We start from the raw sequence: 18,250 nt of genomic DNA, 5'->3' as shown, positions 1-18,250 counted from the left end.
TCTGTCCTGGTCCACTCACGTTGATGCAACAGTCAAGAAAGCCCAACAAGGTCTCTACTTTCTACGGAAGCTAAAGAAATTTGGCAAGTCTCCTTCGACTCTCACAAATTTCTACAGACGTGCGACAAAGAGCAGCCTATTCGGCTGCATCAGAGTCTGGTATGGCAACTGCTCGGTCCAAGTTTGCAAGAAGCTGCAGAGTGTGGTGAACTCAGCCCAACGCATCACACAAGCTTGCCACCCCCACATTGATTCTGTATACACCTCCCGCTGCCTCAGGAAGGCAGATAGCATTATCAGAGACTCCATTCCACCCAGGCATTGCCTTCTTCCAGACCCTTCCATCAGGCAGAAGGTACAGAAGTCTGAAGACCTGCACACCCAGACATAGGAACAGCTTCTGAAATTAAATGAAAAATGAAAATTGCTTATTGTCACAAGTGGGCTTCAAATGAAGTTACTGTGAAAAGCCCCTAATCGCCACATTTCGGTGCCTGTTCGGGGAGGCTGGTACGGGAATTGAACCGTGCTGCTGGCTTGCCTTGGTCTGCTTTCAAAGCCAGCGATTTAGCCCTGTGCTAAACCAGCCCCTATCTTCCCAACCCCTTCCCCACAGGTACAAAACACCTCAACGACTCCCCCTCGGACTGATCATTTCACTGTAAGGACACTTCATGACGCCCTGTGCTGCTCTTGCTCATGTATTTGCTTTGTTTCAGGGCAGCACGGTGGCACAGTGGTTAGCATTGCTGCCTAAGGCGCTGAGGACCCGGGTTCGAATCCCGGCCCTGGGTCACTGTCTGTGTGGAGTTTGCACATTCTCCCCGTGTCTGCGTGGGTTTCGCCCCCACAACCCAAAGATGTGCAGTGTAGGTAGATTGGCCACTCTAAATTGCCCCTTAATTGGAAAAAATAATTGGGTACTCTAAATTTATAAAAAAAAAGTATTTGCTTTGTTTCGCATTGTAACCAATCACTGTTTGTCGATGCACCATTTGTCAATGTATTCTGTTGATTATTCTTTTGTCTACTATGCACGTACTGTGTACGTTTTCCTTGGCCACAGAAAAATACTTTTCACGGTACTTCGGTACATGCGACAATTCAAATCAAATTTTTAAAAAATCAAATCTTTGGGTCAATACATTGGAATTTAAACATATTCACCTGTAGCTTCCTGCTGGCAGCGGAAAGCCACGGGCCGCAGATTTTAAAAGTTAAATCTGCGCGCTTACCTGCGCTCCGATGATGGGTCCAAACTTCTATTCACTTCGGCAGTCTGGGGCCCGGTCTGCACAGGCTCCAGCGGGACACCGGAGAAGTGCAGCCCAGCGTCCTTATGATGTAGCCAATTTAGGAACGCCCATTTAGGGCAGGCATTTTATAATAATCTTTATTATTGTCACAAGTAGGTTTACATTAATACTGCAATGACGTTACTGTGAAATGCCCCCAGTCGCCACACATTGGCACCTGTTCGGGTACACAGAGGGAGAATTCAGAATGTCCAATTCACCTAATAGCACGTCGTTCGGGGCTTGTGGGAGGAAGCCAGAGCACCCGGAGGAAATGCCCGCAGACACGGGGAGAAGGTGCAGAGACAGTGACTCTATCCATGAATCGAGCTTGGGACCCTGGCACTGTGAAGCAACAGTGCTAACAACTGTGCTACCGTTCCACCCATTTAAACAGATAGAAAACAACAGGCAACTATTTTAACAAATGTTTTAAAGGTATTAGAAATTTTAAAAGCTTTTTTGTTCTTTTAAACAAGCATTACTATTGTTGATACTTTAAAATTAATTTTTAGTTTTAGTTTTTATGATTAAGAGTGATTATTATTTATAAGTAAACATAGGTTTGGTTATTTGTTTTAAATATGTGAAACAATTTAAATTTTCACTATATTATATAATTTTATGTGTGACATGCTTAAAAATAGTTGTATGTTTGGACTTATGGTCGTAAGATTTTAAAAGCACCCCAGGGCGTTTTGCTGTCACTGTCCTTGTGACATTTGATTAGTGTTCATAGAATCACTGCAGTGAAGAAGGAAGCCATTTAGAACATAGAACATAGAACAGTACAGCACAGAACAGGCCCTTCAGCCCTCGATGTTGTGCCGAGCAATGATCATCCCACTTAAACCCACGTAACCCGTATACCCGTAACCCAACAATCCCCCCATTAACCTTACACTACGGGCAATTTAGCATGGCCAATCCACCTAACCCGCACATCTTTGGACTGTGGGAGGAAACCGGAGCACCCGGAGGAAACCCACGCACACACGGGGAGGACGTGCAGACTCCACACAGACAGTGACCCAGCCGGGAATCGAACCTGGGACCCTGGAGCTGTGAAGCATTGATGCTAACCACCATGCTACCGTGAGGCCCCTTTGTCAGCACTGACACTCCAAAAGAGCACCCTACCTAGGCACATGCTCCTGCCCTATCCCCATAACTCTATGTAACCTTTGGACACTAAGGGGCAGTTTAGCAAGGCTAATCCACCTACCTTGCACATCTTTGGACTGTGGGAGGAAACCAAAACACCCGGACGAAACAGCAGCGGCACGGAGGTACAGTGGTTAGCGTTGCTGCTTCAGAGCACCAGGGGCCCGGGTTCAATTTCGGCCTTGGGTGGCTGTCTGTGTGGACTTTGCACATTCTCCTCATGTCTGTTTAGCTATCCTTTGGGTGCTCCGGTTTCCTCCCACAGTCCAAAGGTGGATTGCCCATGCTAAGTTGCCCCTTAGTGTCCAGAGATGAACAGGTTAGATTTTGGGGATAGGGCAGTGGAATGGATCCAGGTAGAGTATCTTTCAGAGGGTCAGTGCAGATTTGATGGGATGAATTGCCTCCCTCTGCACTATAGGAATTCTATGGTTCTATACAATGGTTCTAGGAAACCCATGCTGACACAGGGATAATGTACAAACACCACACAGTCCCCCAAGGTCCAAATTGAACACGGGGTCCCTGGAGTTGTAAGGCAGCAGTGCAAACCAGTGTGCCGTCGTGTTAAAAAAGTTTCTGCCTTGTTTACTTCAATTATCTTATTCATTTATACTGGTCTCAATTAAATGTTGTGTTCTAATGTTTCAGTAGGACATTTGTAAAAGCGTGTAAAGTTTAATGTAAACCATTTAACAAAGATAATTTTATAAATACCAGTTAACAAGTTAACATTTAACTTAAAGCTTAACTTTATCAGCAGAACAATGACATAAAACTGCCTCAACGTTTCCAAATTTCTTGCAATAAAATAAATTTTCTCACTTAAACACAACGGTCCCATCTATTTGTAAATCGGGGAGAGAAGAAGTGGGGGAGGGAGGGAAGAGGGGAGGGAGGGAGGGAAGGAGGAGAATGGGAGGGAGGGAAGAAGGCAGAAGGGGAGGGAGGGAAGAGAGGAGGGAGGAAAGAGGGGAGGGAGGGAAGAGGTGAGGGAGGGAAGAGGGGGTGAAAAGGAGGGTTTTGACAATTGTTAATTTACAAGATCAACATTGGAAAGCAGCAGCTGCTGAAGCGCAGTGTACTGGCACATATCTCCTTTGACATCATTTTGGGATGTCCTTTAGCAGTTCAGTCTTAGGGGTGGGTGTATGATTTGTTGCAATACCTGTCAGAAAGATAGTTCACATTAGCTTACAGGAGGTTTGCATATATCAACTGAGGCATTAAACTTTGTTAAAGCGGGCAGCATGGTGGTGCAGTGAATAGCATTGCTGCCTCACAATGCCGAATTCCCAGGTTCAATCCTGGCTCTGGGTCGCTGTTCATGTGGAGTTTACACATTATCCCTGTGTTTGCGTGGGTTTTGCCCCCTGAACCCAAAGATGTGCAGGGTAGCTGGATTGGTCACACTAAATTGCCCCTTAATTGGTAAAAAGGAATTGGGTACGCCAAATTTATTTTAATTTAAAAAAAAAACTTTGTTAAAGCATTTGGAGTAATCACTGAGCCTTCTAAGGATGAACCCGACATCGGGGAGACTTGTAAACAACTTAGCTTAAAATACATTGCAATATCCAGATGTACTTTAGCTCTGAATCTGCTGGGAGGATAGGCATGGTAATATTAGTGTCCTTGAAGGAATCAATAGCACCAGTATCGAGGGCATGATCGTCCAAATATGCTTAGGATGTCAGAAGTCCCGACTGCCAAAGCAAATCTTCCTCACCCAGCTCAAGGAAAGATCCCGATCATGGGGAGTACAGAGGAGCTCTTCAAAGATACCTTGTGGGCTTACTTCAAGTAATGGAACATAGACATCAATGCCTGGGAGACCTGTGCTCAGAAGAGACCTACTTAGAGGAACCTCCTGATGGAAGGGTCACAATTCTTTGAGAACACCCAACGGCAAGAGGAGGCCCGGAAAAGGAGCCTGAGAAAGGAATAGCCGCAACTTAGTGTCCACGGACCAATCCCACCTTTTGGAAGCTCCTGCAAAGAGGTTAATTGAAGAGGCAGTTCTGGGATCAGACTCATCCACCATGCAGAACCTGTGACCAGTCACACTGAGTATCTTAGGTGGACGATCATACCCATTAGCGAGTGATCACCACATTCTATACATTATCGTTCCTTTAATGGAATTAACAGTCTCACGACAAAACAAAGTTTAAAAAAATACCTCCCAAATAAATGTCTCCCAATGTCGCCTGCCCCTGCTAGACCAAAAAAAATTCTGTCTGAATAAAAAGGTGTCAAAACTCAGAAAATATCCGGGTGAGTGGCCGAAGTTAGCAGTGCAGAGCTTCAAGCTGTCAGACAAAAACCGGTTGGGAGTGTAAACGCTTCCAGTGCGCATGCCTAAACGGCAGCACTTCTGGGTCGTCATGCCACGCATGCGCGACGCACCAGCGACTTAAGTCACGAAACATGCAGGAAGTTATGGACCATTAACAAGATCCGCTCGCCAACTTTGAACTGGCCACTTGTAACTGTATTACTTGGCTTATTGCAGCCAGGAGGGGCTTGATTCTTCCGCTGAACCCAGTTCTAATCCCAAAGGCACCATAGCAAAAGGAAAAAGATCCTGTCACACGATAACTATGTTGTGTTGATTTATATGACATTTCAAAAAGTATTTAAGAAGCTGCCACATGAGAGTAATCTAAGATATTAGCATGTTGATTTAAGAATAACGTGACCTTTCAGGTAGATTGGTAGGTAAGGAAAGGAAGCAAGGATGAAGGTAAAAGGAACAGTCATAGATGTAGGCCGGGATTTTCTGCTCCTATTTGCGGTGGGTGTCATGGTGGATGGGAGCTGAAATCTGCTTTCCATCAAGATAAAAACAGTTCACGAACTTCCCCTCCTCTTGTCAATGGCGAGTTGTGTTCCTTGTTCATGAACGGCGGGATCATCATTTCCATTCATTTGCATCTAATTGTAATCCCTGATCATCGGTATTACCCCCCACGCTGGATCATGAGGCCATGTGAGTGTGCAGTACCAGTGATGTGGTTTACAATGATACATAAGTCAGGTGCACCTGGCAACCCGCACTTTGCTCCTACTTTGTCTTGGACAGCGATTCAGCGCCTCATTAATTTCAGGGTGGCTATTTTGAAATTCCAATCCCGCCAGACAAGCAGTAAAATGGGATATCTTCTCAACAGCCGCAGGGTGAGGGCTGGGTTGGCGAAGGGGGCAAATGGCCTTGGCAAAGTTTGGAGTCTGCAGGGTGAGGGTTGGGTTGGTGAAGTGGAGGGAATGCCAGGTATCTTGCGGTATATGTTTAATATTGAAAGTAGGCCCCTCCACCCCAGAATGTCCAAGGGCTAACATGGATAAGCACCACAAGACCAATGGGATCAAGGCATACAGGTGGAGGAGTGAGAGGTCTATGAGGGAGGGTAATCTTAAAGCTCACTTCCTTGGTGGCGAAGAGGTGGGGGTGGTGGGGGAATGGGGTGGGTGTAGTTTCTACTTTCTCACAGGGAGTGTCCAAGCTGGCCAGGCAGTGAAAGCTCACCACCACTATTTTGCTACCAGCCGTGATTGTGCAATTGAAAAGTATCCAGAGACCAAACTCTTTTGCTGGGGGCTTCACAGGTGCCTTGGACATCATCTGACTGCAATGGGGAGGACCGTAAATTAACCAAAATTATATACAAGAAACCCCCAAGGTTCGGTTATACTACCCGCAAAGATGATCTGGTTGAAGGGTGAGTCCGATTTCTCTGGCCCATTGTCAGGAAGGTGGGTCTTGCTGGCAGCTTCTTCCTCTGCTCAGTTCTTCAGATGGTCAAGGTCACCTCCCACGTCGGGTCTTCGCTATCAATGTGCCCCAGGTATTTATTTTTATTCCCTTTTCCTTTGCGCCCTTTTGCCATTTCCCCTGGCCTCCTGCCAATGAGGCCTCGGGAGGGGGTCCCAGCACCCAATGGTCCATTTGATGACCTGTTGACAGGACACCTGGGCCTGCCCCATGTTTCCATTTTCGATAGTGTAGCCTGCACATACCCCTTGTCAAATAAGGTAATGACGGGAACTCAGGGTGCCCAGGAGCCTGGATCAATCTAGGCTGTGGACACTGGACCAGTGCATGTCAATTGGGTGCGACGATCTCTTGGTGGGCGATTGACAGGGCAGGTCCAGGCAGCCTGTCTGAGTTCTGTATATTCGAACATGGCCACGTCTGAATTCCCTGCTGGCTATTTGCTAGAGCTGACTGTCGTTTAATTTAAACTGTCCAGTCCTTTAATTTTGGATATCAAATTGTATTTGGGCCCACTAGGTCAACAAGGTCAAAACTAGGCCCACTAGGTCAACAAAAACGATGAGGAGGAACCTGATAGGTGTTTCAGCAGTGGGTTTGAGGAAGCCGATACTGCAAATAAAAAGGTTACAGCACAGGCTGGATGAGGTAGCTGTGCATGGGAGGGCTTCATAACCATGAGATTGCAGGAGGAGGATGGTGGGATGGAGTGAGTATCCTATTGGAAAAGTGAGCTGCATGAGGAGTCAACACCAAGTGTAGCATTGTGATTCCTGTTATTTCAACTCTGCACATCAAAATGAGAGTGTGGTTTCCCAACAGGTTCCCCTGGGCGTTATCCTCTGAATGTTGATGAAGCCTTGGGAGCATGCTTTCTCGCTGAGGTGAGGCGCTTTCTGGACGAGGCCGTTTTGCCAGTAAAAGTCCAAAGGTGCTGACTGATCAAACATCTCTGTACAATTCTATTCACAACAGTAGCCCACATGATGCAGGAGCTGATATACTGCTGTGAGTGGCCTTGTAGATGGTAGCCTTCCTTTGCAGAGTGCTCCTCGAGGCAATCCATGCACAGCATTGCAACTAGGCACTCTGAGTTACATCGATGGTGCAACTGATGGGTAAGACGGGCCGTTGCAGCTGAGAAGGTCGAACAGGTCTCAATCCAGGTTCACATGAGTCATTCCTCCCTGTCGCCTTCTTCTCAATCCCATTAACATCTGGTCCTCTTTGTCAGGGATGGTGGCCTGCATGTCTTGTCACCTTATTATGGATGTGGGCTCCCTGAGACTGATAAAATTCAAACGATGGCATGCCAGCCAGTAACACACCTCCTCTTTACTGCACATATTGTGCCCTCATGGACAGCGTCGGCCCTGGCGACATGAAGGACCTCTGACACCATTAAGCCCTCAGGTGATGTTTAGTTTCCAATATCAAGCTCACTGAAGCTTCTGTCTTGTATTTCCCACATCCCATTTCTCTGAAGGCACGACTGACTCTTTCCAATCATACTCTAAGGATCCACAGCCCACCACATGAGACCGTTTCAATGCAGCATTAGTGACCGCAGCCAGTAGTGGGGTGAGGGGATGCACAGCGCTGCATCCATACATTGAAATGAGAGCCATGTGGATGCAACACACATGCATCCACAGTTACAGACACTTAGGCCTGTAGGTTCAAGCATTAGTATACAGGTTTGGCTGAGAGCGTTTGTACGCTTAAGTTGGAAAGGCGCTCGTACTTATTGCACAGCTTATTAGATGTGGTCAGGAAGTTGCATGTGTGGCTGACAGACAGGATCATTCACTCTGTTACAGTTTGGGGTCATAGCATGGAAGCCCTGCCAGGTGACAGAGGGCATGCAGTTCCAGGACATATCACCCTTCTCCATCTGTTAACACCTCTGTCCTTCCACACTACACCTTCACCTTTCAATTGAAGGGGGGGGGTTCAGCGATGATACCTCTTAAAACTGAATATTTAGCATGCCACTGGAGTAGTTTTACATAAGTTACTTTAGTAAGGATTGAGATGAATTATAAGACTGAGTAATTATTATTAACCATTGAACATGTATTTTTAGGACATAGCAGTAATAAATAATCGAATGGGATTTAGGATAGCTAACTTGTCCGGGAGGACATCACTTCTGATATCTTGTCTTTGTGAAACTATCCAGGATGCGGGTCCTGCTGTACAAAGACAATGAATGCAGAGCAAATTACTAGTGAGCATAGCTGTCAGGATGAGGATCAGTCATGCGCTGCTTGCAATTTTATTGGGTGAAGTTTAAACACTGTTTGCAATTCTATTGGATAAGTTTAAACATAGCAGCTTCAGGGATTGGATCACGTCCAACTGGGGTGGGCTATTGATTTTTGAACCTTGTATAAGTATTGTGTTCTGGTCTTTGTTCGGCAGAACAGACCTTGGCAGATATCCTGTCTGTTCTCCATGTATACGTAACAAGCTTGATTAAATAGCCATCTTGTCGAGGTTGTTGTTTTGTTTGTTCCTCTCTGTACTGAGTTGAGCCACAAGGAATAACCCAACGTGGAAGCTGACTCAATACACAGGTCTTGAAACTGCTTCTACATCACAATCACACACAGGATATGGGGAACACCTCTGCCTGTGTGCCACGCAGCCAACACTGAAAATGTGATGACCATGAAAAGCAGTTGAACGATGTGCTTTCCCCAAGATCAGAGGCTGAATGCCCTTCACTGCTGAAGTCGGGGAACACTTCAGCAGTCAAGGGCATTCAGCCTCTGATCTATTCCAAGGCGGTCTCCAGGATACGCGACAACGCAGAATTGCCGAGCAAAAACTTATAGCCAAGTTCTGCACGCATGAGTGCAGCCTCAACAGGGATCTTGGATTCATGTCGCATTACATCCACCCCCCACCATCTGGCCTGGACTTGCAAAATCCTACCAACTGTTCTGGCTTGAGACAATTCACACCTCTTTAACCTGTGATTATCCCTCTCCCTGGATCTGTAATGATTTGATTACCTGCAAATGCTCGCATTCCAAGCATTGTCCAGCATCTCTGACTTTGTCTATATAAATGTTTCTGGAACATACCTCTCCATTCACCTGAGGAGGGAGCTGTGCTCCGAAAGCTCGTGTTTGAAACAAACCTGTTGGACATTAACCTGGTGTTGTAAGACTTCTTACTGTGTATATCCTGTGAACACAGCGGAGGTGGAGCCAGCCTGCTGACTGCTACGCTCTGTTGTCTGTGATGACCTTGGTGAATGTTCTTTGGAGAGCCAAGACATGGAGAGGCCTGGGCTGCTTTGTATGTCCTGCTGCTGGCCAGGTGCACACTCCTCGGCCTGTGGAGCGCAGCTGATGAGGTCACAGGAAGAGGGGGGTGGATCAGTGAGACACTCTTGGAGTCGCCTGACTGGATGACCCCAGGGTGTTGGGCTGCTGGTCCTCCTTGAGGAGAAGGGAAAGCTGGAGTGAGGTCGAGCTGCTCTGTACCCCTTTTGCATTGACATTGTTGGAGACCGGCATGGCTTCAGTGATGGTGTTCAGTCCATACAGCAATGCAAGATTTATATCCTGGACCATGGTCTCCATGGTGACCTCCAGCATGCCAGTATAGACCTTGGTGCATTGGCATGACAATGTGATCATTTCAGACTGAAGGTGGATGGACTCCTCCATCATAAATTGCAATTTGAGGAGTGCAGTCAGCATCACTTCCTGATGTTCCCGTCCTTCTCGCTGCAGCTCCAGTAATTGATTGTGAACCGAGTCCGGAGGCTCTTCATTTGAATCGGACTCAGCAGAACCATAGTCCCCGGTAGTCCTCTGATGTCCCTGCCTGCACGTGCTGTACACCAGATTTTAGTCCTGAGCCTGCTCTACATTCAGGTCCCACTGGGGTGAGTGCCCTGATGGGTCTTCTATCCCCAGGATCCTCAGCCAAGTTGCTTGTGATGCTGGAGCTGGGGCTCAGGTTGCCTGAGGATTGGGGCTCATGACTGACGTCCTTGGGAGAGAAAGTGGGGATTATTAGTGCATGGCTGCTGTGTAGCACATGGAACAATGCAGTCACAGTATCATTGACAGAGGAATGGCCTGGTGCAGGATCCTCACATGGATGCTGTGCCGATGACCTCACTGTCACCACAGCAATGATCAACATCATCCCCGGCTAGCGCGATGGCTCTGTTTTCAAAGCCACTCAGAGCTTATGTCCATCGCGCTACTCGCTTTTAACGTGTGTGATCTTGTCCTAAATAAAGACAAAGAGAGAAGGTGTAAGGAAGACACATAGCAGGGCAGATGAGAAGGATGGCTGGCATTTGCGGGTAGTTAGTGGAACCATGGATGGAATGAGGATGAGATGAGCAGAGAGGAATTGGAACCCATTGATGTGTGAGGGTGTGTGGAGAGAGTGAGTGGTGATGTCAATTGAGCGACGACTGAGTGAGATCCCTGGGGATACGTGAAGGACTTGCGAGTGTATGAGTTGAGACTGATGAGATGGTTGACTTACCCTGGTGAAACAAATGAGATTATTCATCCTCTTTTGGCACTGGGTGGCAGACCTCTTCTGGGCAGTGATCACACTCATCACCGCTGCCACCCCCTCCCAAACCTGATTTGCCACATTGTTGCCCTTCCAGTGGCCAGAGTGGAGGTAGAGGACATTATGTCGGTGCTCAAGTGAAGAGTCATTAAATCTGAGGCAGCAATTGGGGCCATCTCTTCGCTTCTGCGCAGCAAACATTGAGGAGTGAGTGCATTGTGCACTTTCCAATATGATGAAGCAGCGGTCATGTCAGGGTCGGCAATCCAGAGGCCCCCCGCCAGCAATCCAGAGATTTAATGTGAATGCATAATTAATGCGACAGGACAGGGACAATATGGTGTGAAAACCCATCATTGCAGCAGATGTGATCAGTGTTGATTTTCGCCCAGCTACCGCAATTAGTGTAATTCAGGGAGAATTCCGCCCACAGTGTGTTGTGTTCCAGAGGGGTCAGCATTGGGATTACTGTTATTATTTAGTGAATAAGTGACTAAAAGATGAATATATTTTGGGAGTAAGGGCATGGCAAAGAAATGAATCATAAATGGTATGATGACACCATAAGTAGAGGTTTAAAATACCAGAGCAAGAAGATAATGTTGAACTTGTACTAGGTCTTAATCAGGTCACATTCAAACTATGGAGCATGAAAACAACAGAATGTTATGGGATTTATTTAAATGGTTGAAGTTATGAATGTTGTTATGTTATGATTATATAAAGGGATAAATCACAGATAAGGGATGGGGTAAACACATTGTGGGTTTCTTTATTAAGACTAGAATTATAGAATCATAGAATTCACAGTGCAGAAAGAGGCCATTCAGCCCATCGTGTCTGCACCGGCTCTTGGAAAGAGCACCCCATTTAAGCCCACATTTCTAACCTATCCCCGTAACCTAGTAACTCCACCTAACCTTTTGGACTCTAAGGGCAATTTAGCATCGCCAATCCACCTAACCTGTACATCTTTGGGCTGTGGGAGGAAATTGGAGCACCTGGAGGAAACCCACGCAGACATGGGAGAACGTGCAGACTCTACACAGGCAGTGACCTGAGCCAAGAATCGAACCTGGGACCCTGGAGCTGTGAAGCAACTGTGCTAACCACTGTGCTACCATGCTACCCAATTACAAGAGGGCACACAAGGACAGATACACATGGATAAAAAGCTTGAAGACATCAGCAGTAGAGCTGTGAGTGTGTGCTCTGATCAAAAGTGAAACTGAGACTGATTTACATGACAACACGTGCCTTCTAGTGATGTAGTTCTGCTATCCCATATTAAGTAATGGGTTCAGAAACATTCCAATTAGTTGTCTTATTTGTTTTAAGTATCCAATAATTGACACTGATATGTAAAGAGGCTTCAGGTGACCTTAGTGTCAGGTGATGTGATGATAGAGTTTTGTGCAGAGTCTGTTAAAGTGAAATAAAGGTGTTTGTGAAAAGGAGCAGAACCTTTGACTCTTTATACAACAGCAGCTAAACGTCTATCATCCCATAAAGGCATATTACAACATCCCTATCTCATTTTCAATATACTTGTCCCTCTTCTGAAGAAGCAGAGCTATTTACAATACATGTTTATGTTAGAGCAAAGAACAATACAGCACAAGAACAGGCTCTTCGGCCTTTCAAACCTGCGCCGATCACGTGTCCTATCTAGACCAATGGCCTGTATCCTTCTATACCCGGTTTGTTCGTGTGCCTATCCAGATAAGTCTTAAAGGTCGGTAACGTATCTGCCTCAACCACCTCACTTGCAGTGCATTCCAGGCCAGCACCCTTTGTATAAAAACATCCCCCACACATCTCCACTGAACATATCCCCCATCACCTTGAACTTGTGCCCTCTTGTAATTTTCAATTCCGCCCTTGGAAAAAGTCTCCAACTGTTCACCCTATCTGTACCCCCAATAATTTTATAAACTTCTATCAGGCCTCCCCTCAGCCTCCGTCTCTCTAGGGAGAACAATCCCAGTTTATTCAATCACTCCTCATAGCTAATACCCTCCATACCAGGTAAACATTTTCTGTACTCTCTCTAAAGTTACCATTGCATATGTGTATAGGACTGGTGATCCTATGAGTCTCTAAAGTGGTAATCTTCTTGTCCATCCAGATCTTACAATGGTAACCTTGTCTGGAGGTTTCTTTAATTGTTCACAGTGACCTTTGGAGTTGTCATTCTTGGATGTTGCTCCAGGTTGTATTTAGTTGTGTAGAGGATCTAACCCCCAATAGGACTGTACGGTGGCTGAGGAGCAAGAATGGATCTGATTTGTCCTTGGTTACATCTCACTGTTTCACCTTTGTGTGGAATAACTTCATTGGACCTTGGCTCTGAACAAATCCGTGTCACCTTGACTAGTTGCCAGCTATCTTCTGTGGGCTCCTGATGCAAACTTCTTGCCCCAACTCTAAAGTTGGCAATTCTGTACCTGATTTTTTTATCGTGCATGTTGGTGATCTTCTTTTATAGTTTTAAAAGTTGCTTTCTAGTTTCTGAGAGAGTAGAATGGGCGAGGGTAGGTAAATTGGTACACACTGGACTGTCAGACATGAGCTGTGTGGGTGATAGAATAGTTACATTTACAGGTATCACTTTCAGTTATCTGAGTGATGAAATTGTTGAAGAATATCAGGTTGCAGAATGTTGACCTGCCTGCCTTTTAAAATTGACAGGCTGGGGAATGCCTAGCTCACTCCGATAATGTTAAACTGATCTCAAGTGTTTTTGAACATGATTAATTGTCTCAGGCCAATAATGGTTTTCCACAGTGTCTGCCGTGTGAAATTTTGCTGTTTCTCCGAGTAGCTGCTGGCATTTGCATTGCACAAAACGTACCAGGTCAATTGACGGACTTGCCATCCCCTGGAAGTGTAACATTGCAACTTCTTGAAATTGCCAATTTTGCTGAAACGTTTTGGATATTTGAATGTTAGTTTGTGAAATGAGGCGATAGAGCAGTTTCTGAGGTTGATCTGCCTTGTAAGGTCTGACTGATTCCATGGATTGTCAGTAGTGTGAGCTCACGCTTGCTAGTAGACTTACAATTGCTGGGCCTTCGGTTTCCATGATGCATCATAACAGCGACACCCAGGAAGGTCGATTATGCTTGCATTCCATGACCATGGATCCTGCACATGGAATTAGTGAACCATTATCGGCTGAAAGCTTCACACCAGTAGGTTTCACTGTGGTCTTCCATGCCTGTGGATACATGTCTTATGGAGTTTGTCGAGGTAGTATGTTGCCACTTGCCTCATGTCAGTCTTGGCCAATAAAAAATAGTTGTCAACTTTCTTAGGTCAGATCATTTGGATCTTGGCAAACATTTCAGATGGTGAGATTGAAGGCGTGAAGCCTGTGTCCGTCACTCTTCGCCTCATCATCCACATCATTGTAATTTTCCGCTTTGTCAATCACCTCATGTATATTTTTCTTTTTGATTCTCCCTCACACTCCATCGATCCGGCCCATACCCTAGTCACTTGCCTTTTCTGACGGAGCTAACCCGTTGCTGGATCTCTCAATGCTCTCTCCTATTCACAGAACAGACAGGCAATACTGGAGTGCAATTTCACCGGGAGGAATCCATCTTTATTTGTGCACCACCCCGGCACTGTGCTTTCAAAGCCTACATGTGCAGTCACCATGCTGCTATTCTGACATTTTCTACACTGACACCTCCTTTGTGGTCTGACCAGAATGACAAGCATTGTCTCATGCCATGTAGCATGACCAAAGGCCATTCACCATCTTGTTTAATCTTTCAGCCAGCTGTTTGACAACCACTGATCACCATGTTTTATTTTACAATGATATAAATCACACATAAGGTTTGGATAGACATGTTCTGGACTCGTTTATTAAGACTCAGCTGCTCATGAGAATATATGTTGGTAGAAATCTTGTGGACATCAGCAGCAGAGCTGTGTGCTCCGGGGCAGCATGGTTGCATCTAACCACAGCACTGATGTCTCACAATGCCAGGCTTCGATATCGACCTTGCACGTTTCTCCCCTTGTCTGCGTGGGTTTCCTCCCACACTCCAAAGATGTGCCGGTTGGGTGGATTTGCCATGCTAAATTGCCCCTTAATGTCCAAAAGGTTAGGTGGGGTTACTGGGTTGTGGTGATAGGACGGGGAGTGGGCCTGGGTGGAGTGCTCTTTCAGAGAGGTGATGCGGACCTGATGGGCTGAATGGCCTCCTTCTGCACTCTGGGGATTCTGCAATTCTACAAAAAACAAAAGAAAAACTTGATCGCATGACCCACATCCCTCCGGTTGGTGCTGCTATTCCTTTGAGGCATATTGTGACAGTGACAAAAAAGACTCTGAAGTTGGGCTTCTTTGTTAGAGTGGAGCTTAGAAGATTAGCGGGCGATCTGATAAGGATGTTCAGAATGTTGAATGGATAAGATGAGGCAAGTAAATTGATTCTTCTGGTTAACAGGATGAAAATGAGGGGGTATAAATTTAAGCAAATTTATAAAAGTATTAAAACAAAGTTTCTTTGCACAGAGCGTGGACTATGCATTTCTTTACCAGAAACCGTTGTTGAAGCAGTCCATTAAACTTTTTAAAAGTGTATCAGATATTTGCTTGAGGAAGATAAACATTGAAGGTTATATTGAGAACAACTAGCAGAGTGAAATAAGTAGGTTGTTCATGAATAAAGACACCAGCAGAGGCTTGATGAATTGAACAACCTGTTTCTATACTGGACATGATAAGGCACTTATGCCTTTGAATGAGGGACTCCTCTCCCGAAAGCCCTCAAGCAAACATGTCAGGGTTTGCTTGTCATACTCCCTGCATCTCTGCATGTCCCATCGCTGGGTTAATACCAGCAGCAGAATGAGGCCCCTAAGTAGTTTCAACTGACAATGGGGCAGGAAGGCCGTCCATAGGTCTTCCCACTCCGCACTTAATTGGGGTGGAGGTGGGAAGATATTGGGATCCTCATCCACCACCCTCCCACCCTATTAAATGCCCCCCACCATCAAACTCGCTTTGGTGAAGGCCCATGATTGTGCCCGTTTATTGCTCTAAAAACTTTGATTACAATTAGCAGTCAATCGCCCAGAAATTATGTAGAACGGTTTTCATTCAGTGAGCTTCATGAAGTGACTCTCGCACATTTACAGTGTCAGTTAAGGTGTCAGGGTTATTGATTTTATTGCTAACAGATGCATCGTAATGAATGAGGGGTTCTTTTTTTTAAAACTGAGCTCCAATTATCCGATTCCTGTACAGAATTGCTGTGGAGTTCCTCTTGCTTCACCCATAGGCTGTTCCCTGGTTTCCATAAGAAACTGTGGTGAGCTCTGACAGTTGCAGTGAAGGACTGATTAGTTCTTTCTTCTTCAAAATGGAAAGATAAACAAGGTTTGCTCCACTCAAATTACTTTCTCAAGTGTAACTTGCTCTAACTGTATGTATTTCAGTTCCATGGCAACCTTCTCAAAGTAGCTACCAGGTTGGTAATCTTTCAGGCAGAAAAGCTAGGTGCATTTGCAAAAGGAGTGAAACTAGATATTGTTGATTCCTTTTACATAAGTACTTTAATTTTACTATTTATTATATTATTAGGCATTTTCCTATTTTATTTATGCTCCACATATGTGTGGCAGTATAAACTTCCCAAGGCCCGGGCAGGTAAGATATTTACTGGACCAGACTGGGGGCAGCACTGGATGCAGCACTGGAGGCAGGAAGGCACTAGTTTGAGGACAGGATGGGTGCTGGGATGGTTCTCAAGCAGCATTGGAAGAGTTGCTGGCCCCTGCGTTCCATGGTCATTATAGTGAAGTCGTCAGAGAAGAAATTAGTTGGTGATTTTTGTATTTCAGATACAAACCAATCTGTTCTGCCAACGTGCGTTCTCTGTCATTTCAAGTTGCGATGAAAGTTTGTATTTTTTAAATGTAAGTTACATGGGTTGGATTCATTCCTGAGACTAAGTGTTGACGCTGGGGCAGGATTTGTGGGCATCCATGACAGCAAAACTGGCGCTGAACCTGGACCGATTCAGCTACCGTGGAGGGGCTAGCCACGTGGAACATGACCGATTCCACGATTCTGGTTTCATGATTTTTAAAAGCACACGTGAACTGCGCCATCGGGAACTCCTCCCACTGGAGGGGGAGAATCGCGATGGCCCCAGAGAATACTGGGTCAGGCCTGCTAATGATATGCAAATGGTGTTTATTGAACGTGCATTCTGGACGGTGCATTGATGCCGCTTTTGAGGCACTGGAGAATCTGCGATTTGGCGTTAAATTGGCGCCGCCAAGATTTTGGCGGTGGAAGCAATTCTCCGCCCAATTGCGTTTCCCGATTTCGGCGTCAGCTAACGGAGAATCCAGTCCCATATATTTTCTCATCAAAGCTTCTTGTGATATTAGAACTTCTAGTAAATGGGTAAGGCTGGAGGAAGGGGCTGAATGTACTTGAGAAATCTTTCAAAAACAAGATGGTTCTGGACATGGGTTATGGGTTGCAAATTTATTTGAACCTGTAAAGATGTTGTTAGGTGTCAGCCTGCAACAGGGTTATGAAACCTTTAAATACGACCTTTATTCTGAAAGAACTGGTAAATTTATTGAGAGGAATAAACACTGCTCCTCCAGTCGCATTCATCAGGGGCAGCACGGTAGCATGGTGGTTAGCATAAATGCTTCACAGCTCCAGGGTCCCAGGTTCGATTCCCCGCTGGGCCACTGTCTGTGCGGAGTCTGCACGTCCTCCCCGTGTGTGCGTGGGTTTCCTCCGGGTGCTCCGGTTTCCTCCCACAGTCCAAAGATGTGCGGGTTAGGTGGATTGGCCATGATAAATTGCCCGTAGTGTCCTAAAAAAGTAAGGTCAAGGGGGTTGTTGGGTTACGGGTATAGGGTAGATACGTGGGTTTGAGTAGGGTGATCATTGCTCGGCACAACATCGAGGGCCGAAGGGCCTGTTCTGTGCTGTACTGTTCTATGTTCTATGTTCTATCTTCTCACAATGTGAAGTGTTTCAGATTTACTGTTGTGAATTCAATCCATGAGATTTTTTCAGTTTTCTGAGGTTTGATTTATATTTAAGGTAAAGCACCATTTACTGCAGGAAAAAATATGATTTCATTCAAATAAAATTATTTAGGCAAAAAAAGACCAGGGGATTTAGAAAATCATTGCCTGGCAGGTACAGCTATTCTGAAGAAGAATCATAATAGCTCTGAAAAAGGGTCATACGGACTCGAAAAATTACTTCTGTTTCTATCTCCACAGATGCTGCCAAACCTGTTGTGTTTTTCCAGCATTTTCTGTTTCTGATTATTTAAATTATTGTGGATTTAGCTTCCTCCTGTGAATGGAATGCCAGATTTACTCAGAACAATTCTTCCTTCTTTGTTCTTAATAGTTAAGTTGAAAGCATACGTTTAAAGAACATGTTTGCACGTTTGTAAGT

Source organism: Scyliorhinus canicula, chromosome 15 (genome assembly GCF_902713615.1).
Source record: "Scyliorhinus canicula chromosome 15, sScyCan1.1, whole genome shotgun sequence".
Classification (NCBI taxonomy): Eukaryota; Metazoa; Chordata; class Chondrichthyes; order Carcharhiniformes; family Scyliorhinidae; genus Scyliorhinus; species Scyliorhinus canicula.
This window is presented reverse-complemented; position numbering follows the sequence as displayed.